This window comes from Symphalangus syndactylus, chromosome 22 (assembly GCF_028878055.3).
Source record: "Symphalangus syndactylus isolate Jambi chromosome 22, NHGRI_mSymSyn1-v2.1_pri, whole genome shotgun sequence".
NCBI lineage: Eukaryota > Metazoa > Chordata > Mammalia > Primates > Hylobatidae > Symphalangus > Symphalangus syndactylus.
The window spans coordinates 26,962,682-26,985,933 of record NC_072444.2 but is presented as its reverse complement, the minus strand read 5'-3'; the positions used below and the strand labels follow the sequence as shown (position 1 = coordinate 26,985,933).

At 50.3% G+C, this 23,252-nt stretch overlaps 1 protein-coding gene across 1 annotated transcript in view; it reads right to left on the bottom strand.

Annotated features, from left to right (window-relative positions):
* The window catches only part of CTNNBIP1 (catenin beta interacting protein 1), a 64,102-nt gene extending 41,505 nt beyond the window's left edge, over positions 1-22,597 (bottom strand). The window contains exon 1 of the mRNA XM_055261896.2: positions 22,323-22,597. The gene's annotated coding sequence lies outside the window, so the exon portion shown is untranslated. The remainder of the gene's footprint in view (positions 1-22,322) is intronic.
* Between the last annotated feature and the right edge of the window lie 655 nt (positions 22,598-23,252).

Sequence of the window (23,252 nt, the reverse complement as noted above, 5' to 3'; positions counted from 1 at the left end):
ATAGCTAGCCCTCCTCCAGTGGGGGCAGCCATGAAGCCCAAATGCAGGAGGACCCTTTCCTCTCTGGCTACAGGTCTGCCGCCGTGGGAGTGATTATGGAATTCTCAACAGTTTGCCCTCTGCACACTCCGAGCTCACAGTAGCCCGCCTGTCTCCTTCACAGCAGCGCCACGCGCACTGTTCCAGGTCCAGAGCCCTCTGATGAAGGCCCTTTCGGAAGGTTCTGGGAGCATTTAAATCAAATCCACCTAACCTGATTCAATACAGCCCCGCAATGGCCAGCATGCAATGCTGCATCCAGCTGAGCCGCCTACCTACCGCAGGAAAGGTACTGACACGGCAACCAGGCTGGGAGGGAGGTGCCTGGAACCACTGGGCATCCTCCTATGAAGGGGCTCCTGTTCAGAGCAAGCTCTGCAGGCCACCAGCAGGCATGCCACACACCCCAAAGTGCTCCAGCACAGGCACAAACCTGCCTGGAGACAGCTTCCCCAGGACCTGCATGCTGGACAGGAAGCAAAAAGAAAGGGTTCCTTCTGTCCCTCCCACGCACTGAGGCAGGCGGTCAGATCCAAGCTTACTCTCATATTCCCTCTACAGCTGTGGCTCTCAATGGGGGCGATTCTGCCCCACAGCAGAAATGTGGCAATATCTGGAGACATTTTTGATTGTCACGACTAGTGGGGTCCTGCTGGGTAGAGGCCAGGATCAGTGCCCACCACCAATAATTATCCAGCCCCACGTCTGGAGAGCTAAGTGAGAAGCCCTACTAGGGGGCCGTCTCGGAGCTGCTGATTGCACCAGGCTCCCTCCACATCTCTGGGCCTCTGCATCTGCTATGCTTTCCACCTAGAACTTCCTTCCCTCCCTGATTCCTGAGACCAAGCCTCACGGATGTTCTCTGCCCTACAACACCTTCTCTGGGCTGCCTCAAGGCCTGCGTCTGCACATCCGCCTGCATTTCCTCTTCCTGCATCACCGCCCCAACACTGTACCTGGATATCTGAGAAATGTTCACCACCAGACTGGAAGCTCTTTGAGGACAGACCGGGGGTGGCTTTAAGACCTTTATAGGCCCCAGGGAACCTTATTCTCAGAGACATACTAAAACAAACCCACATCTCTTATTAAATGTAATCCTCACATAACTCACAAGAGTAGAGGGAGTGATATATTTTTTTCCCACATGGCCAATATTTTTGTAGACCCTAGAAAAACTTGTAAGGCTCTGTGCTGAAGAATTTGGACAGGTAAGACACCACTGCTAGCCACAACTGGGGCTCCTCGAGTGGTGAAATGAATGGGCACCATGAAGGAAGTGACCCCCAGCCTTTGTATGTCTTCACTTCAGATAATCCTAACACATCAAGGAGTTGGAGGAACCTGCACGTTCCTATAACTGGATTGGCATGAGGCATCTGTTTACATCTTCTGGTTTAAAATATTTATCCTTGTGATCCTGGCCCAGATCTCACTGTCTCTCCAGTCCCGAATTGAGTGAAACCCACCTTTTTACAGAGAGGCAAGAGTACCTGGCAGGCCTGCCCTGAAAGCCTCTTGCAATTCAGCTGAAAACAACATAAACAGGAAGGCATGTGGAGCCTGAGGAAGTTTCCTTGGCTGCCCCAGAACACTCAGAATCCTGGGCTATGTCCTCAGGCTCTACCGTTCTAACCAAGGGGACATGCTGGTGGAGGTTTTCTCTCTGCACAGTGGGGGGACAAGGACAGAAGGAAAGAAAGGCATCTTTCGGCTTAATTTTAAAAGAGATTCTTTTCTCTTTCCAGAGAACAGCTGGAGCCCTGGAACCTGGCCAAATCAGAGCCTGAGACCTGAAGTCAGGAACCAGCACGCCTACAAAATCCAGCCACGGATCTTCCTTTAATTCAGTCTGACTCATGACCTTCAGCCTCTGGCAGGTTCCAGAGGGGTTACTAATGCAGAATACAGAGGCTTCGTCTATTTATAAGCCGATGGAAGGGCTGGAATCCTAGCTCTTGAGTGGGTACAAGCGCCCCCTCACTCCTGGGTATGAGGTCTCCCAGGCCTGACGGGCCTTCCCCATGGGCTGTGCACCTGGCAGGAAGCTTCCTGAGCAAAGGCATCAAAAGATCCTCTGTGTAAACTGGAGGTAGAGGAATGCTTTTTCTCTCCTGGGACACCAGAGAGGTCCCCAGCAAGCTAAGTCCCCAAAAGGCAAATTAATTTGCATTTCTGTCAGGAAGGGAACACTTCCAGACCTAGTAATTCCAGGGATGGAGCCTGGCCCAGAGGTTCTGGAGAGCGTGGGTCACCTCCAGAGAGCGCAATCAGACTGGAAATTCTGACCTATGGAAGCTCCATCAATCCCGCTGTCAAAAGCTATGCCAGCTCTTTGCAGGGTCACAGCTTAAAATTTTAATTACATTAGGAAATTTAAAAGTACTTCAAGGAGAAAGGGGGAAAACTGACACGGTGCTATTTTTGGCGGGAGTAGGGGGCACTCACGTTTCTCCACAAGGTACATAAGGTCCCTTCACTCTGAACCACACTGACATGTTCACGCCACCCCATTCCCACAAGGACAAGCCTCATCCTCAGAGGCAGGCCTAGGCATGGCCCAGCCCTCCCATTGCCTGAGGGTCACCCAGACCTTCTCAACAGTCACCTCTCTCTCCAGCTCTTCTCCCCTTGCCCCATTCCCTCCATAGCTTTCCCTCATTAAAGCCTCTATAATTGGTTCAAACAAACAAGCTTCCTGAACTGAGTTTGCTGCATCCCCTCAGAATCCCAGGGCTGGGAAAGCCTCCAGCTTCCTGTGGTGAGGATTAGGTCATTAAATCAATCGGATCGCCTGCAGGACTGTGCCCCGGAAACAGCCCCCTCCTCACCACCCGGCTCTGGGGATGGTCATCCTCGGAACCTGGCTGAGAGACCCCAGGTGCAGCCTCCTGGGGAAACTCTTACCAATCAAACTCTTAGGAAAATAAGTTTTGTTGGGCACAGTGGCAAACGCCTGTAATCCCAGCACTTTGGGAGACTGGGGTAGGAGAATTGCTTGAGGCCTGGACTTCAAAACCAGCCTGGGCAATATAGCAAGACCCCGTCTCTTTGAATTTTTTTTTTTTTTTGGAGATGGGGTCTCGCTCTTTCCCTCTGTCGCCCAGGCTGGAGTGCAGTGGCACAATCTCGGCTCACTGCAACCTCTGCCTTCCAGGCTCAAGCGATTCTCCTGCCTCAGCCTCCCGAGTAGTTGGGACTACAGGCGCATGCCACCATGTCCGGCTAATTTTATTTTGTATTTTTAGTAGAGACAGGGTTTTGCCATGTTGACCAGGCTGGTCTCAATATCCTGACCTCAGGTGATCTGCCTGCCTCAGCCTCCCAAAGTGCTGGCATTATAGACATGAGCCACCACGCCTGGCTTCTACAAAAAATCTTTAAAAGATTAGCTGGGTGCAGGCTGGGTGCGGTGGCTCACACCTCTAATCCCAGCACTTTGGGAGGCTGAGGCGGGTGGATCACGAGGTCAGGAGATCAAGACCCTCCTGGCTAACGGGGTGAAACCCCGTCTCTACTAAAAATACAAAAAATTAGCCAGGCATGGTGGTGGGCGCCTGTGGTCCCAGCTACTCGGCAGGCTGAGGCAGGAGAATGGCATGAACCCGGGAGGCAGAGCTTGCAGTGAGCTGAGATTGCGCCACTGCATTCCAGCCTGGGGGACAGACTGAGACTCCGTTTAAAAAAAAAAAAAAAAAAAAGATTAGCTGGGTGTGCAGTGGCGTGCACCTGTAGGCCCAGTTACTTGGGAGGCTGAAGTGGGAGGATCCCAAGAGCCCAGGAGTCTGAGGTTGCAGTGAGCTATGATCACACCACTGCACCCCAGCCTGGGCAACAGAGCGAGACTGTCTCAAAAAAAAAAAAAGAAAAGAAGTTTTAAGGCCACTGCCTCTTTCCAACAGGCTGTCAGCATAAAGGTATGTGTTAATTTGCATAAAGATATAGGTGTATCTGTTTACTTCGCAAATACACCCATCTGTGCTACAGAGGCCAGGGTTCCTGGCTCCATGCATCACGTGAGCCACACTGCCTGCTTGTTTGGGTGATTGCTTCTGCTCTACTAAGCAGGAGGCGACCTTCCTGATCCTTCCCCCTCCAGCTACCTCGGAACAAAACATAATCCAAGGAAGGAGGAAACCTCCCCCTAAGAGGCTGTTGAGGACTCAGTTTCCTTCCTCTCCAAATGTTTAACAAGCCAATAATCAAAATCAACAATGCTTTAAACAAAGACCCCTTCAGAATCTCCCATGCGTTTATCCCATTAACTGACTGGGGGAAATGGTATTGGGACAAAAACTCCTGATGGGTCACAAGGCCTTGTCCAGTCTGAAGGCAAGGACAGTGGCAGCTGGAGCTGAAGGGAAGGAAGATCAGAAAAGACGCACTTGCCCCAGAAGAGGGGAAAATACAGCACCTGATACAATAGGAATCCACCCCCAAACCCTGGAGGGTTTGTTCAAGGTTAAAGCCACCACAGACAAGCTCAGGAGAGTAGCCACAGGTGCAGCCAGTGTAAAGTGTCCAAGAAACTGTCCCTAGTCACGATGGGTGCAGGCATGAACACCCAGATCTGGGCACACCCTGGCAAACTAGCTCAGGAGACGAACCACCACCACCCATTTGTAATGACATCCCCTTTCCCAAAGCCACGAAACTGTTAGTCACCAAACCACAGAAAGGAAGCAGAAGCTTCTGGCAAAACTGGTCTGTTAAGAGCTCCCCTGGCAAAAAGACTCCAGTTTTTCCAGGCCAACTACTCACCCAAGACTGTTACATTTTACAAAATGAAACCCAGGAGTCTTTACAAGCCCATATCCAAAGAATGTAAGCAGGACCTGCTCTCCTGCAAAAACTCTCCGTTGAGAGGAAAAAGCTTATCTCAAGGGTCACTGGAAGAGGGTTAATTACACAACACATTAGTTTGATGATTAAGATGATTTCTAAGGATTAAGACTTTGTTTAAGTCCCAGAGAACAAAACTTCCTTGCAAATTTCCTTGGAGTACATAATGCAATGTTAAAAAACAAAAACAAAACCAAAAAAGGCATCAACGCACAGGACAAAGCATGCTAGGTTTTATCTGCTTCTAGAAAAGTCACTGAAGTCTGCCAGAAAGATACTAATCATAAAAACTTCCAAGTCCAAAAAAAGAATAACTCACCCAAAAAAGAAGTTCCTAAGAGAGAGGGAAACTGACTATTGTACATGCTGTAAAAGGACAAAGAAACCAGAAATCCAGGACAATAACCCAGGAGGGCCAGGGCAACCAAAGGACCTGCAATCAAAATCAATTCCAGATGGTACAAAGTTGTTTTTTTTTTTTTCCTCCTCACCTTTTTCTTTTGAAAAATTCCAAAGCCATGGAAGAGCTAAAAGAATAGTACAAGAACATTCACATACCTTGCCCCTGGAGTCCCACTGTTCACATTTTGCTATATATGTTTTATGGCTCTATGCTGTGGGTATATGTCAAGGTACACGCACACTGCTGCTTTTCCTGAACCATCTGAAAGTCAATTGCAGAGATCATGATACTTGGCTAATGCCTCAACACAGATCTCCTAAGGCCATTCTCCTACATAACCACAATATCATTAACACCCCAAGGAATTCTTGTTTGGTTGGTTTTGTTTTTTGAAACAGTGTCTCGCTCTGTCACACAGGGTGGAGTGCAGTGGTGCGATCACAGCTCACTGCAGCCTCAACATCCAGGGCTCAAGTGATCCTCCCCACTCAGCCTCCTGAGTAGCTGGGATTACAGGTGTGCACAACCACACTTGGCTCTTTTTTCTTTTTTTTTTTCTTGTCTTTCGTTAGACAGGGTCTCACCCTGTCACCCAGGCTGGAGTGTAGTGGTGCAATCTCAGCTCACTGCAACCTCCACCTCCCAGGCTTAAGCGATCCTCCCACCTCAGCCTCCCAAGTAGCTAGGCCTACAGGCGTGCACCACTATGCCCAGCTAATTTTTATAGTTTTTGTAGAAATGGGGTTTCACCATGTTGCCCAGGCTAGTTTTGATTTTTGTTTGAGACAGAGTCTCGCTCTGTTACCCAACCTGGAGTGCAGTGGCGTGACCTCAGCTCACTGCAATTTCCGCCTCCCGGGTTCAAGAGATTCTCCTGCCTCAGTCTCCTGACTAGCTAGGATCACAAGTGTGACCGCCATGCCTGGCTATTTTTTTTTTTTTTTTTGAGACAGAGTCTCGCTCTGTCCCTCAGGCTGGAGTGCAGTGGTGCGATCTCGGCTCACTGCAAGCTCTGCCTCCCAGGCTCAGGCCATTCTCCTGCCTCAGCCACCCAAGGAGCTGGGACTACAGACGCCCACCACCATGCCCTGCTAATTTTTTGTATTTTTAGTAGAGACGGGATTTCACCGTGTTAGTCAAGATGGTCTCGATCTCCGGACCTCATGATACGCCCGCCTCGGCCTCCCAAAGTGCTGGGATTACAGGCATGAGCCACTGCACCCGGCCTGTTTTGTTTTTGAGACTGAGTCTTACTCTGTCACCCAGGCTGGAGTGTAATGGCACAGTTGCAGCTCACTACAACCTCCGCCTCCTGGGTTCCAGCGATTCTCCCACCTCAGACTCCCAAGTAGCTGGGATTATAGGCACCCACCACCACGCCCAGCTAATTTTTGTATTGCAGTTGAGATGGGGTTTTGCCATGTTAGGCAGGTTGGTCTTGAACTCCTGACCTCAGGTGATTCGCCTGCCTCAGCCTCCCAAAGTGCTAGGATTACAGGTGTGAGCCACCACGCCTAGCCTAGTTTTGTTTTGTTTTGTTTTGAGACGGAGTCTCGCTCTGTCGCCAGGCTAGAGTGCAGTGGCACGATCTCGGCTCACTGCAACCTTCGCCTCCCGGGTTCAAGCAATTCCACTGCCTCAGTCTCTCGAGCAGCTGGGACTACAGGTGCACGCCACCATGCCCAGCTAATTTTTTGTATTTTTAGTAGAGACAGGATTTCACCATGTTGGCCAGGCTGGTCTTGAACTCCTGACCTCGTGATCCACCCGCCCTGGCCTCCCAAAGTGCTAGGATTACAGGCGTAAGCCACCGCACCTGGCCTTGTTTTGTTTTTTAAGAAATGGGTCTTGCTATGTTGCCCAGGCTGGTCTTGAACTCCTGGCCTCAAGCAATCCTCCTGCCTCTGCCTCCAAAAGTGCTGCAATTACAGGTGTGAGCCACCACGCCCGGCCTTCCCAAGGAATTTAATATTGACCTAGTAGTATCTTTGATATTCACCCCATATCCAAATTTCCCCAATTCCCCCTCCCCCTCAATTTGGCCTTCACTTGTGTTTAATCCAGGACTGGATCAAGGATCTCAGTTGCATTTGGTTCCCATGCTCTTCAACCTACTTAATCTAGAATGGTTTAGCAGCTTTTCTTTGTTTATCAGGATATTAACATTTTTTAGAGTCCAGGACCCTTGTCTTTAGGATGTTCCACAATCTGGATTTGGCCAATTGTTCCTTAAACACTTTCACAAGAAATTATGTAGCTGATGTATCAGTGTTCCATTAGAAGTGCATAATGCCAGTTTGCCCCAATTCTGGTGATGCTGGCTTTGATACCTTGGATATGGATCAAAGTTTTAACGTATAAAACATGGAGTGAATGTATTAGAGGAAAACACAGGCAAGGAACACAGTGCGAGAAGAAAATATGAAATGAAACGTAGAAGTCAGCCAGGTGCAGTGGCTCATGCCTGCAATCCCAGCACTTTGAGACACCAAGGTGGGCAGATCACCTGAGGTCAGGAGTTCAAGAGTAGCCTGGCCAACATGGTGAAACCCCGTCTCTACTAAAAATATAAAAATTAGGCTGGCCATGGTGGCTCACGCCTGTAATCCCAGGATTTTGGGAGGCCAAGGAGGGCAGATCCAAGGTCAGGAGTTCAAAACCAGCCTGACTAACATAGTGAAACCCCGTCTCTACTAAAAAATACAAAAATTGGCTGAGTGCGACGGCTCACGCCTTTAATCCCAGCACTTTGAGAGACCAAGGTGGGCGGATCACGAGGTCAGGATTTTGAGACCAGCCTGGCCGAAATGGTGAAACTCTGTTTCTACTAAAAATACAGAAATTAAGGCCGGGCGCGGTGGCTCACGCTTGTAATCCCAGCACTTTGGGAGGCCGAGGCGGGCGGATCACGAGGTCAGGAGATCGAGACCACAATGAAACCCTGTCTCCACTAAAAAAAAAATACAAAAAATTAGCCGGGCGTGGTGGCGGGCGCCTGTAGTCCCAGCTACTCGGAGAGGCTGAGGCAGGAGAATGGCATGAACCCCGGAGGCGGAGCTTGCAGTGAGCCGAGATTGCGCCACTGCACTCCAGCCTGGGCGACAGAGCGAGACTCCGTCTCAAAAAAAAAAAAAAAAAAAAAAAAAAAATACAGAAATTAGCCAGGCATGGTGGCACGTGCCTGTAGTCCCAGCTACTCAGGAGGCTGAGGCAGAAGAATCAATGGAACCCGGGAGGCCGAGGTTGCAGTGAGCCGAGATCGTGCCACTGCACTCCAGCCTGGGCGACAGAGCGAGATTCTGTCTCAAACAAACCAAAAAAAAAAAATGAAAATTAGCCGGGCATGGTGGCACGCGCCTGTAATCCCAGCTACTCAGGAGGCTGAGGCAAGAGAATCGCTTGAACCCGGGAGGTGGAGGTTGCAATGAGCCAAGATCACACCACTGCATTGCACTCCAGCCTGGGAGACAAAGCGAGACTCTGTCTCACAAACAAACAAACAAACAAAAAACGTGGCCAGGCATGGTGGCTCAGGCCTGTAATCCCAGCACTTTGGGAGGCCGAGACGGGCGGATCACGAGGTCAGGAGATCGAGACCATCCTGGCTAACATGGTGAAACCTCATCTCTACTAAAAATACAAAAAATTAGCCAGATGCAGTGGCGGGCGCCTGTAGTCCCAGCTACTCAGGAGGCTGAGGCAGGAGAATGGCGTGAACCCGGGAGACGGAGCTTGCAGTGAGCCGAGATCGCTCCACTGCACTCCAGCCTGGGCCACAGAGCGAGACTCCGTCTCCAAAAACAAAAACAAAAACAAAACAAAAAAGATGAGAATTAGCCAGGCATGGTGGCACACGCCTGTAATCCCAGCTACTCAGGAGGCTGAGGCAAGAGAATTGCTTGAACCCAGGAGGCGGAGGTTGCAGTGAGGCGAGATCCTGCTATTGCACTCCAGCCTGGGCGACAGAGCAAGACTCCGTTTCAAAAAAAAAAAATAGCCAAGCATGGTGGCAGACGCCTGTAATCCCAGCGACTCAGGCAGCTGAGGCAGGAGAATAACTTGAAGCTGGAAAGTGGAGGTTGCAGTGAGCTGAGATCGTGCCACTGTATTCCAGCCTGTGTGAAGAGTGAGACTCCGTCTCAAAACATAAAAGAAATAAAAAAGTTTGGCCGGGCGCGGTGGCTCACGCCTGTAATCCCAGCACTTTGGGAGGCTAAGGTGGGCGGATCACAAGGTCAGGAATTCAAGACCAGCCTGGCCAATATGGTGAAACCCTGTCTCAACTAAAAAATACAAAAATTAGCTGGGCATGGTGGCACACGCCTGTAGTCCCAGCTACTCAGGAGGCTGAGGCAGGAGAATCGCTTGAACCCGGAAGGCAGAGGATGCAGTAAGCTGAGGTCACACCACTGCACTCCTGTCTGGGTAACAGAGTGAGACTCCCTCTCAGCAAAAAAAAAAAAATAAAATAAAAAGAAATAAAAAAATTTAAAAAGAAACCTAGAAGTCATAAAATATTTTAAAATCTGATTACATAAAAATCAAAAACTCTGCATGAAAAAATATATAATTAAAAGAACAGTGGGCCGGGCACAGTGGCTCACGCCTTAATCCTAGCACTTTGGGAGGCCAAGGTGGGCACATCACGAGGTCAGGAGATCGAGACCATCCTGGCCAACGTGGTGAAACCCCGTCTCTGCTAAAAATACAAAAATTATTTCGGTGTGGTGGCACGTGCCTGTAATCCCAGCTACTCAGGAGGCTGAGGCAGAAGAATCTGTGGAACCTGGGAGTCGGAGGTTGCAGTGAGCCGAGATTGTGACACTGCACTACAGCCTGGAAACACAGCGAGACTCTGTCTCAAAAAGGAAAAAAAAAAAAAAAAAAAAGAACAGTGACAAATTGGCGAAAATATGTATAACACATATCACAGCCATAGGACAGATTTCCTTAATATATAAAAAAAAGTGTAAGTCAATAAGAAAAAGACTGTAAACCTAAAAAAGAAATGGACAAACAATACACAGTTGTCCCTTAGTATCCCTGGGGGATTGGCTCCAGGACCCCTACACAGAAACCAAAATCCACAGATGCTCTAGTCCCTTATATAAAGTGACACAGTATTTGCATGTAACCTATGCACATCCTGCCATATACTTTAAATCATCTCTAGATTACTCATAGTACCTGATAAAATGTAAATACTATGTAAATAGTTATATTATATTGGTTTTTTATTTGTATTATTTGTTATTGTATTGTTATATTTTGGTTTTTCCCTGAATATTTTTTTGAATTTAATTTCATTTTATTTTTTGTTATTTAAAAAAATTTTTTACTTCCATAGGTTTTTGGGGAACAGGTGGTGTTTGGTTACATGAGTAAGTTCATTAGTAATGATTCGTGAGAATTTTTCCTGAATATTTTTGTGGTTGGTTTAATCCACAGATGTGGAACCTGAGGATATGGAAGGCTAAGAGATGGTTCATAAGCGGCCTTAAAAATATGAAATGAGGCCGGGCACGGTGGCTCACGCCTGTGATCCCAGCACTTTGGGAGGCCAAGGCAGGCAGAACACCTAAGATCAGGAGTTCAAGACCAGCCTGGCCAACATGATGAAACCCCATCTCTACCAAAAATACAAAAATTAGCCAGGCATGGTGGTGTGCACCTGTAATCCCAGCTACCCAGGAGGCTGAGGCAGGAGAATCGCTGGAACCTGGGAGGCACAGGCTGCAGTGAGCCAAGATGGCACCAATGCACTCCAGCCTGGGTGACAGAACAAGACTCCATCTAAAAAAAAAAAAAAAAAAAATGCCAGGCACAGTGGCTCATGCCTGTAATCCCAGCACTTTGGGAGGCCAAGGTGGGTAGGTCACAAGGTCAGGAGATCAAGGCCATCTTGGCCAACATGGTGAAACCCCATCTCAGGCCGGGCACGGTGGCTCACGCTTGTAATCCCAGCACTTTGGGAGGCCGAGGCGGGCGGATCACGAGGTCAGGAGATCAAGACCACGGTGAAACCCCGTCTCTACTAAAAATACAAAAAAATTAGCCGGGCATCGTGGCGGGCGCCTGTAGTCCCAGCTACTCGGAGAGGCTGAGGCAGGAGAATGGCGTGAACCCGGGAGACGGAGCTTGCAGTGAGCCGAGATTGCGCCACTGCACTCCAGCCTGGGCGACAGAGCGAGACTCCGTCTCAAAAAAAAAAAAAAAGAAACCCCATCTCTACTAAAATACAAAAAATTAGCTGGGCATGGTGATGCATGGCTGTAATCCCAGCTACTTGGGGGGCCGAGACAAGGGAATTACTTGAACCCGGGAGGCGGACGTTGCAGTGAGCTGAGATCATGCCACTGCACTCCAGCCTGGCGACAGAGCAAGACTCCGTCTCAAAAAAAAAAAAAAAAAAGAAAGAAAGAAAAAGAAATGGCCGTGCATGGTGGCTCACGCCTGTAATCCCAGAACTTTGGGAGGCCGAGGTAGGTGGATCACCTGAGGTCAGGGGTTCGAGACCAGCCTAGCCAACATGGCAAAGCCCCACCTTTACTAAACCTACAAAAATTAGCTGAGTCTGGTGGCACATGCCTGTAATCCCAGGTACTCGGGAGGCTGAGGCAGGGGAATCCCTTGAACCCAGGTGGCAGAGGTTGAAGTGAGCCAAGATTGCACCACTACACTCCAGCCTGGACGACAAGACTCTGTCTCAAGAAAAAAAAAAAAAAAACAATCAACAGAATGCCATTAAAATGAGTGAGGTGGAGGCCAGGTGCGGTGGCTCACGCTTGTAATCCCAGCACTTTGGAAGGCCGAGGCGGGCAGATCACAAGACTGTGACTATCCTGGCTAACATCTCTACTAAAAATACAAAAAATTAGCGCAGCATGGTGGCATGTGCCTGTGGTCCCAACTACCTGGGAGGCTGAGATGGGAGGACCACTTGAGCCTGGGAGGTTGAGGCTGCAGTGAGCTGTGATCGTGTCACCACACTCCAGCCTGGGCGAATGATATTTTTAAATGAAGTGGAATGGGGTCAGATGAGAATGAAAGAACACCCTTCATCTGAGTAGTCTTGCCAGTGCAGTGTGGTGCCTGACGCTAAGCACTTCAATCTCCACTGTCACCACTCATGGACCTAACAGGCCACTCCTCTTTAGAGGAGATTAGGAAGTGAGAGTGGGAAGCCAGCACCCAAAGCAAACACAAGGCAAACGGGCACATGTGACCCCTTGTGCCAGCAGCAGCAGACCTCAGGAGGGAGGAAGGAGCCAGGTCTCTGCGCTGCTCCAGCTGCCTGAGCTCCCTTAGATCCCACCACAAGCTCTGGAAGACTGCTCTGTGCAGGAAAGCGGAACCAGGGGCCAGCCTGCTTGCCTGTAAGCCCCAACATGTCTTTCAAAAAATCACCAGCACCTCATCTTCCTCCAACTCCAGCGATCAGCCAGAGGAAGGCTATGTGCCCCTGGAGGCTGTGGGCAGTGCCAACAGTATTAACACACATGGAGGGAGAAGGACCTTCTGCCTCAGTCCAGAAGCCGAGTGTGAGCACACATTCAGGAACAGGCTCACAGGGCCTAGCCAGAGCTGACCTTGGCAGGTACTTTTGCTCCCTTCTTGGTAAGTAAAATGGGACTATTCAGGGGCTCAGACCTACCACTTCACCAGCTTAAGTGCTACCAGTACTAACAGCTTCACTTATTTAAATCATACCCCAGGCCCCTCCCCAACACACAAAAAAGAAATGTAAAATCACAGAGAATCATTAAAATGTCATCTACCTGGAAAGAATAAAAGAAACCTAGAAGTTCAGAAACAGGTCTTATTTCATATTCCTGCAGCAGAAGGATATTTAGGACATCTGGCAAGGGTGCAAGTCAGCGTCAGGATGGGTCTCTGGGAAGCTAGGGCTGCCTGAGGCAGGTGGCTGTGAGGCCTGTCTGGGCAGGGAGGTCAAGGCCAAGTATCTCCTTGGAAACTGGTCCAAGGTTTGCCTGGTGATTGATCAGGAAGAACAGGGGTGGGGCCCATATTATGTGAGGTGCTTGATCCACAAGGGACCCTGATCTTTGCAGGAAGCCTTGCTGGCGGAATTTAGGACTTCAGGGGTGGTAACTTCATCTGCCCTGGGGTGGTTATTCGGTTCAGGTCAAGGGCATTGACCACAGGATTCCAGCAGCAGAAAACATGTGGGTTAGACACTTGGGTGCTACTCAGGCCTGAAAAAACACCTTAATTGGAGCTGGCTCTCAAAGCCTCCTCCCCAGCTCTCCACGTGGGAGAGGATATGGAAATGGGTCACAATCTTCTAGCTGAAACAGCATCACTGCGGGCTCCAATCACACTTGAAGATGTCCAGGTGCACTGAGTGACCTGGCCTCCTGGCTATGCAGGCCTTGCCTTCCTAATCAGATGCTGGATGCTGCTGCCCCGCCCCTCAGCTTGAAGGGGTAGCTGATTAGCACCGGCAGTGCTACATACAGTGACATGATAAGGGCTGGTGAAAATAACATCGCACAAGGATATGCCTCGCTGTCCTGGCACCCTCCTCTCACTCCAAATGTGAGTGGCTGCCTCTGCCAGCCCTTTGCCCTCTCTACCCAGCCCTGGCTGGAGGGAGAGAGGAACACTGTGTGCTTTCACATGAACTGCTTGCTAGACCTCCCTGACCTTGGTCTTTGAAGAGAACTGAAGGCCTGGTGCTTGGGGAAGAAAGAACCCTGCCCCCACTCTAATCTGTATATATTGATCCAAAATGGGGGCTAGAGGACATAGGTGTCCGTGTGCATCAGTTCCCCCAGGAACCCCATGAGCACTGTGGAGAGCCCGCCTGCCACCATATGCCTGCTTTCCAAAGTTGGCAGGGAGAGACGTATCAGGCAGGAAGAGAACTCTGCAGAGACAAGGTCTGGCGCCTGTTACATAAGAAGTGCACCGTGTTAGTGGCAGAACTTCAAAATTCACAGCCCCAAGCAAAAACTTTGAAAAGAAATTCTCAAGATGGGCATTTCTCCCTGACTGAAACTAAAGTAACAGTCAAAGCGTTAAGGCTTTAAGTGGGGAGTTCTTGCTAACCATGGCTCCCGAGGTGTGCACTGTTTCTCGAGATGTCCATACCAAGTACAGCTTTTGTTACAGGACACGGAAGGGCTCTAATTGTTTAACTCTTCCCTTGCTCTTCTGGAAAGCCAACCCAGCCCCCCATCTTAATGTCCACTCAGGGCAGGTAGCCACTGGGGCCAGTGTGCATCTGGAGATCATGTCCTGACTCTCCTCCTAAGAGTTCAAAGTACTCTCATCAAATCATTCTTTCTTCATTCACACGATGCCAACTATATAACAAGCCTCTTGGTCCTAGACTAAGAGCTTGGTATGGGAAAGAACTTGACTTTTTTTTTTTTTTTGAGACAGAGTCTCACTCTATCGCCCAGGCTGAAGTGCAGTGGTGCAATCTCAGCTCACTACAACCTCCGCCTCCCGCGTTCAAGCAATTCTCCTGCCTCAGCCTCCCGAGTAGCTGGGACTACAGGTGCGTGCCACCACGCCAGGCTAATTTTAGTAGAGACAGGGTTTCACCATGTTAGCCAGGATGGTCTCAATCTCCTGACCTCGTGATCCGCCTGCCTTGGCCTCCCAAAGTGCTGGGATTACAGGCGTGAGCCACCACACCCGGCCGGGGAATAACTATTTTTATCCTGCTTGCCACGATATTCCTAGTACCTATGATGGTGTCCAGATTGTAATAAAGCCTTAATAAATATTTATTAATTGAATCAATGAGTCATTAGAAGGAAGGAGGGAAGGGAGGAAGGAGTAATGGAGGACAACCACCACTTCTTGGTGCCTTTGTGATTCTGGCTTATAAAAAACATCAGAACCAAGATTAGAAACCAAGCCCTATAACTCCCTCTTGGCCCTGCCATCGGAGGTCCTCAATCATGTTATGATGCACAGAACACACACCTGTTTACAGGAGCTTCTACACTACAACACAACCATGAAAAATGGAGCCACAGGTATGACCCTCAATCCTTAAGAAACTTCAAAAAGGGAGAACAATGTTTTTGTCCAGCTATTCCCCCACAGAAGGACACCCTTCCCTCTGGGGACTGTTGTCTTTCCCTTTTTAACAAGGCTTCATGGAGGACCAGAGCATAATAGGTCTTTAATAACTGAGTATAACAGTAGTTGGTGCTCAGTTCCCTTTCATAAAAGAAGTTCAAAAGCACTTTGGCTCAAACACCATCATGCCCCTGGGAACTACGAAGGTACAAGTATCATTATCCCCATTTACAGTCAAGGAAAGTAAAGCAAAGGGAGGTTAATTAGCTTGCCCAGGGTCAGACAAGACAGGGAAAGGGCCTAGGATTAAAACCCTTTGGAGCAGCCAGCAAGTTAACTCTGACTACCCTAAGAATGTCACCTATGTTGGGCTTAAGGGAGCCTTTTCTTTCTTCTCTATGGTTTCTGCTGAGAATCAGTATATGACATGGTGCTCAGAGCTCTGCCTGGCAGTCATACTGCCCGGTTTGAATCTGATTCTGTTCCCAACTAGCTCGACCTTAAACACTTTACTTAACGTTTCTAGGCCTCAGATTCTTAACATACAAAATGGTAAGGCCGGGCACGGTGGCTCATGCCTGTAATCCCAGCACTTTGGGAGGCCGAGGCGGGCGGATCACAAGGTCAGGAGATTGAGACCATCCTGGCTAACACGGTGAAACCCCGTCTCTACTAAAAATACAAAAAATTAGCCAGGCGTAGTGGTGGGCACCTGTAGTCCCAGCTACTCTGGAGGCTGAGGCAAGAGAATGGCGTGAACCCGGGAGGCGGAGCTTGCAGTGAGCCGAGATCGTGCCACTGCACTCCAGCCTGGGCGACAGAGCAAGACTCCATCTCAAAACAAACAAACAAACAAACAAAAAAAACAAAATGGTAATAATGGTACGTATCTCAGAAACCGTGAGGATGAAATGAGACAGTGTATGTAAAATGCCACTATCATTCACTTTCTCATTTTCTAAATAAGCACATATTATTCTCATAATAAGAAAACCAGCTACATGAGAAAAAGCTTGCACCCACTCTGCGTTTAGTTTTTACAAAGCTACAGACGACATATGACTAGCAGGCATTTCAGATTCTGCCAATAAAATGGCCCAGGACTCTGAAAGGGACCTGCAACACAAGCGTCCTATTTGATTCCCACTAACTCGTGTTGGCCTCTCAAGGTTAGCAGAGCAAGTGGCATCGTGGACAACTGATGATGGGAGGACCAAAAAGGGATCTGAAAAGCTGGCCAATGGCACCCAGTCTAAAGAGTCCCACTCTGGATTCCTGGTGAGTGGAGCCCCTGGGTTTGAAATGCCATTTCTCTCAGTGCTCTGTTGAGTTACCCAACTCCGCTCAGCCCAGACGAAAGACAGCCAATGCTTTCTAGATACCACTGTGTTCCTGATCAAGTAATCAAACAGGAGATGGTCACAGGTGCCAGTGTGGCCCAACCCTCTATAGAGGGGCCTGGTGATAGCAGGGACTGGCAGAGAAGTGGGGATGGGGTGGGGGTAGGAAAGCTGTCCAGTCAATCTTGGTATACTCTCAACAAAGAAACAGTGATATCTATGTATGTGTGTCTCTGATGCATTTATGAAGAATGGCTGCAAAACTCCAAGACTACTTAAGAGTCACTGCCAAGATAAGAAGCTTTAACTCACACAGAGAGGAGCAGAGAACACAGACATTCCACTGTGGACAACAAGCTGCTAAGCACTGGCAACATTCATTCATTCAACTCAAGAAATGTTTGCTGATGACTTAGGGACTCGGAAAAAAGGAAGCTCAATAAAATGCAGGACATACAGACACACATACCAAGACCGTCATCAACCTAGCTGATGCTTCCCTCATCTTCAGGGGACCAGGCCAGAGAAATAAGGGACCTGATGGGAAGAAACTCAATACTCTACCTGGCCTCCAAAAGCCTCCCAGGACAAAGAGAACCTATTCCAGCTGCTCTTCGTAATGTCCTGTTCTTTTAGTGTGGACTCAAATATTCTCCTACAGCCCCAGGAAAAGTTCCCAAACAGTGACTTCTCACTGTTCAGAATTCAAGAGTAAAATCCAAACTTCTTAACACAGCCACAAATTTGGCCCCTGCTGATTCATCACTAACCACACTCCAGCCCCTCTGAGTTGATCACTCTTGCAGTCATCTCTGTCCACAAAGCTGTCTCCCTTGATCACCATCCATGTCTCCCAAAAGCCACCTTCCCGGAGCTAAAGTTATGACCCTAACCCTCATCCCATCCACTTTCCATCTTCTGTTTTATTTTCCCCCTATCTCTTTCACCACCCTACATTCTTTTTTTTTTTTTTTGAGATGGAGTCTTGCTTAGTCGCCCAGGCTGGAGTGCAGTGGCGCGATCTCGGCTCACTGCAAGCTCCGCCTCCTGAGTTCACGCCATTCTCCTGCCTCAGCCTCCTGAGTAGCTGGGACTACAGGCGCCCGCCCCCATGCCCGGCTAATTTTTTTTTGTATTTTTAGTAGAGACGAGGTTTCACCATGTTAGCCAGGATGGTCTCGATCTCCTGACCTCGTGATCCACCCGCCTTGGCCTCCCAAAGTGCTGGGATTACAGGCGTGAACCACCGCGCCCGGCCTCACCACCCTACATTCTTTTGTTGACTCGTTTATTTGTTTACTATCTGTCTCTCCCACTAGAAGATAAACTTCTTAAGAGCATGCCTCTTAAAGATCTTGTTCTTGGCTACGTTCGTAGCATCCGCAACAGTGCCTAGCACATAGGCGCTCAATAAGTCATTCAATTCAACAAATATTTTTAGAGTACTACAAAGTTTAGGTACCATATTATAAGAGTAGACAAAAAGAGACAAAAATCTCTGCTCTCAAAGAGCTTAAATGCTGGTGGGAGCTAAGAAGCAGATAAACAAAGGCGAAATAATAGTTACTTCAATTTAGCATATACCAAGTGCTAGGTGGTCTTCTGAGTATCTACTAGGTATTACTTAATTTAATCCTCCCAACAACTCCATGAGGAAAGTATTACTATTGTACATATGGGGAAACTGAGACACAGAGAGATTAAGTTACCTGCTGAAGATCATGCAGCTCCTGAAGGCAGAACCAAGATCCAAACCTGATGGTCTTGGTACAAAGTCTATGGTCTAATTAAGAGCTACACTTCAGGCCGGGCACGGTGGCTCACGCCTATAATCCCAGTGCTTTAGGAGGCCAAGGTGGGCGGATCACCTGAGGTCAGGAGTTCGAGACCAGCCTGACCAACATGGTGAAATCCCATTTCTACTAAAAATACAAAAATTAGCCAGACGTGGTGGCGCATGCCTGTAATCACAGTTACTCAGGAGGCTGAGGCAGGAGAATCGTTCGTTTGAATCCAGGAGGCGGAGGGTTGCAGTGAGACAAGATTGTGCTATTGCGTTCCAGCCTGGGCAACAAGAGCAAAACCCTAGCTCAAAAAAAAAAAAAAAAAAAAAAAAAAAAAAAGAACTACATATTTGCTGAGTGTCAAGTGACTACTTGGTCAGCACCTGCAGCAGCTGTTCCCCACTGGCAGGGATGGAGAGAACAGATCCATCAGATCCATCAAGGAAGGGCTGCCCTGTCATGTGAGCCCTGTGAACAAGAGACTACTGGGTTTACACTATATTGCACCCTGGATGAGGAGTCTACAAGAAGCACGGTCTGATGAAAAGACAGGGGCAGGAGTCTTGGTGTGATGAGATACCCAGGCAAGTCAACCAATATTTGAAGAGTTTACATTTTGTGCAGGGCACTGATTCAGACACTGTGGATGATGCAAAGACAAACCCAGTACAGATTCTGGCCTCAGAAAGCTTAGAGTCGCCGGGCGCGGTGGCTCAAGCCTGTAATCCCAGCACTTTGGGAGGCCGAGGCGGGCGGATCACGAGGTCAGGAGATCGAGACCATCCTGGCTAACACAGTGAAACCCCATCTCTACTAAAAATACAAAAAATTAGCCGGACGTGTTGGCGGGCGCCTGTAGTCCCAGCCACTCGGGAGGCTGAGGCAGGAGAATGGCATGAACCCGGGAGGCGGAGCTTGCAGTGAGCCGAGATCGCGCCATTGCACTCCCGCCTGGGAGACAGAGCAAGACTCCGTCTCAAAAAAAAAAAAAAAAAAAAAGAAAGCTTAGAGTCATGCGTGTACACATGGAGATGAAACAGCGAGTAGAAACTAGCAGGCATCATAAGAAAATGCATAAACTGCTATAAGACTTCAAAAGAGCCAGCTTCTAGGGGCCACAGATGCTTAACCATAAAAGAAGGGGCTGGCCTGTGTAACCCCCAAGGTCCTCTCATTCTGACATGTTCTGACAGCACAGATTTGGAACAGCATGGAGATCAAGTTTTATTGTTTTTTGGGGTTTGTTTTGTTTTGTTGTTGAGACGGAGTCTTCCTCCGTCACCCAGGCTGGGGTGCAGTGGCGCGATCTTGGCTCACTGCAACCTCCACCTCCCTGGTTCAAGCGATTCTCCTGCCTCAGCCTCTCAAGTAGCTGGGATTACAGGCACTCGCCATCATGCCCAGCTAATTTTTATATTTTTAGTAGAGACGGGTTTTCACCATGTTGCCCAGGCTGGTCTCGAGCTCCTGACCTCAGGTGATCTGCCCGCCTTGGCCTCCTAAAATGCTGGCATATACAGGGGTAAGCCACTGCACCTGGCCTCATTCTGGTTAATAGCTCAAGTTTGTGGCCACTGAAACGTTCTCCCACCTACCATGAGAACAGGCCCAATTTCTTGGTGCAACATCTTCCAACAGAGGCAGTAATGTTCCCATTTAAATAATACAACCGGATGTGGGAATGAAACCCAGTGTATTCTGCCCTCCTCCACCTCTAACTGGTTTTTAAACCCACAAACCCTCTCCAAATAAAGGAGGCAGGGACCTGTTCTATGAGCACGTTGTTATGGGACATCTAACTCTCAGTCTCCAAAGTTTTGCTTTGCAGCTCTCCCAGAGGGAACAGACTGATTCCACCTCTTCATTTCCACTGCCACTGCCCCAATCCCTCAAGCCACCATCATCTCTCGCCAGGCAGCTGCAACAGTCTGTCTCATAGCTGATATCCCTGCCTCCACCTTTGCTCCTTAGAATCCAGTCTCTCTACACAGCAGCCAGAACAATCTTTTGGAACAAATCAGACTTTATCCTTTCTCTGCTTAAAACCCTCCAATGACCTCTAACTGTTCTTGGAATAAAATCCAAACTCTTTATTACGACCTACAAAATCTCTGTTTTGATATACAGGCTCTTTTTCTCCACCACCCCCCAAGACGGAGTTTTGCTCTGTTGCCCAGGCTGGAGTGCAGTGGCGCGATCTCGGCTCACTGCAACCTCCGCCTCCCAGGTTCAGGAAATTCTCCTGCCTCAGCCTCCCAAGTAGCTGGGACTACAGGCATGCGCCACCACGCTCGGCTAATTTTTGTATTTTTAGTAGAGACGGGGTTTCACCATGTTGGTCAGGATGGTCTCGAACTCCTGACCTCGTGATCCGCCCGCCTCGGCCTCCCAAAGTGCTGGGATTACAAGCGTGAGCCACCGCACCCAGCCACAGATTCTCATATGTAATCTGGCCCCTCTCCACCTTCACAGCACTTACCACTACTGAAATTATTTTGTCCACTTGTTTGTTTACTCACTTATTGTCTGACTTCCCTCCTCTTTACAACGTCATCTCTAAGGAGGGCAGAAACCGTGTCTGTCTTCACCACTAAAGCCCCAGTACTTGGAATGGTGCCTGGCACATAGTAAATGCTCACTACTGAATGAATGAATCTCCATCCCATAGAGGTGATTTGTATTTACAAGGGAGGACCACGAACTCCCCCAGCAAACCGTGAATGACACATTGGCATTTAACAGCCGGCACCTTTATTTATGATCCAAAGTCCTACTTTAAATCTGAGGAAGCTGCTGTATCTCTGGACACTTTAATGGCACAAGAGATCAGTTATCACTTGGGGACACACGCCAGGAACTGGAGCCCAGTGGTTGTAGCAGGGGGCTAAGAGCCAAGGCTCATGAGAACGGAACCTCAAGACAAACCCTGACTTGCCTCCAGGTCCCTTACCCACACACCCTGTGCCTCAATTTACCCAGCAGTTGGCCAGACATGTTTCTGTCAGTTCTGTGAGTGACAGGAGACAAAATAATTAACAGCTGGAGCATACTGAGATCCTCAGACAGGAGGTGCTGCAAGCCACACGACTCATTATTCATAAAACTCTTGATTCGCGGCCAACACAGCCCCCGCCGCCTTCCCAGGGGCTAACCTGACAACAGGCACTGCTCAGACAAGTTCAGCTCACAAGGCAGAGGGAGGGATGGAGGGCCTAGCAGAGGCTGGGTGTCCAGACCTGAGTGTCTCGGTTACCAGGTTCCAAAAAAAGGAAGGTGGTTGGGGTGGGGTGATGAAAGGAGGTGAGAGGTGCAGTTTGGGGCTCCAGGTGGTTAATTTTGCAGGTTCGTGCATACACGTCCGCCATCCAGGTGAGGTATGTGCCCCCACCAGGTACCTTCCAGGAAGGCTCACCGGGGAGGGGTGGAATCGAGAGACGACAGTTCAATCAAACTACAGAGGGAGGAAGGGCGGCCCAGCGTTTACTTTGGGAAATATGGAGAGTGAGAGTCTCGGAGTGGGCGCAGGTGAGGGAAGAGGCAGGGGCCCAGAGGTTGGGAGGGCGGACGGGCGGTGACAGCCACCCGGACGCGGTGAGGTGAGCAACAAGGTGGGCGGCACGGACACCTGTGGAGGAGTCCCCCGGTCGAAGGTGAGGGAGGCGGGAGGTGGTCTGCGGCGAGAGGCGGCCAGGCCCAGACCAGGGCGCCGCGCCGCCGGGGCGGGCAGGGGTCCAAGCGGGGTCGGGGGCGCTCTCCGCGGCCCCTCCCCGGCAGACAAAGGGCTGGCCGCTCCCCCCCAGCCCCAGCGCGGCGCGGGCCCGGGCGGTGCAGGCGCGGCCCGGCCTCGGCGCTTACCTGGGCCGCCCGACCCGGCCGGGCCGGCGCGGGCAGCGGGTCCGGGGCGCAGCGCGCGACGGCCTGTTCCGGGGCGTGCTCAGCCCGAGCAGCAGCGGCGGCGGCAGTAGCAGCAGCGGGAGCGGCCGCCTCAGCCTCCGCCTCCCGCTCCGAGAGTCACCGCGGTGGGGAGGGAGGGAGGCGCCAGGCCGCCGGGGGTGGGACCGGCGGAGGGGGCGGCATCTGGCTCCGCGCGGGCTGCTGAGGCGCGGCTGCGGCAACGCCCCGGAGAGAGGAGGGCGCGTGGGGCCGGGCGCCGGGGCGGGGCCTGCGGGCGGGGCGGGGCCCGGGGCCGCGAATTGGTTAACTCAGCCTGTGGGCGGGGCTGCGCACCGCGGGGAGGGGCCTTGCGGCGCATGTGAACGCTCATTGGGCCCTTCTGGAAGGGGGCGAGACCAGCGGCATAGGGGCGGGGCCATGGGGCGGGCGGATGGACCAGGGCGCCGGTAGTGAGTGGCCGAGTCCGCGCTGAGAGCAAAGGGGAGGAGCGAGCCGGGGGTGAGCAGGGAAGGCGGGTTGGGCGCGAGGAGGAGGCGGTGGCCTGGAGGAGGAGCCGGGTAAGGATGAAGCTGGCGCTGCGGTAAAGCCACTCTGCGTGTCCCTATCTGCTCCAGGAGCACAGTGTTCCGGCAAAATAATGGCCTCTCCCACACACCGGTCTGTGTTTAAAAACGGGAGCAACCAGAAGGGGCAGAATCCTTGGTGAGGCCAGTTTACCCAGAACCCCGGAAAATTCTGAAATGGATGAGGTTGCAGAACATTTAGAGGCGTGGTCTCCCTGCGTCGCTGAGCTGGGAACGTTGCTGCCTCTGAGTTTGGGGCCTAACCTGGGATTAACCTAGCCCAGAGAGCCCAGGGATGGGCCTCCGTAGGTCCATTAAACTCAGAAGG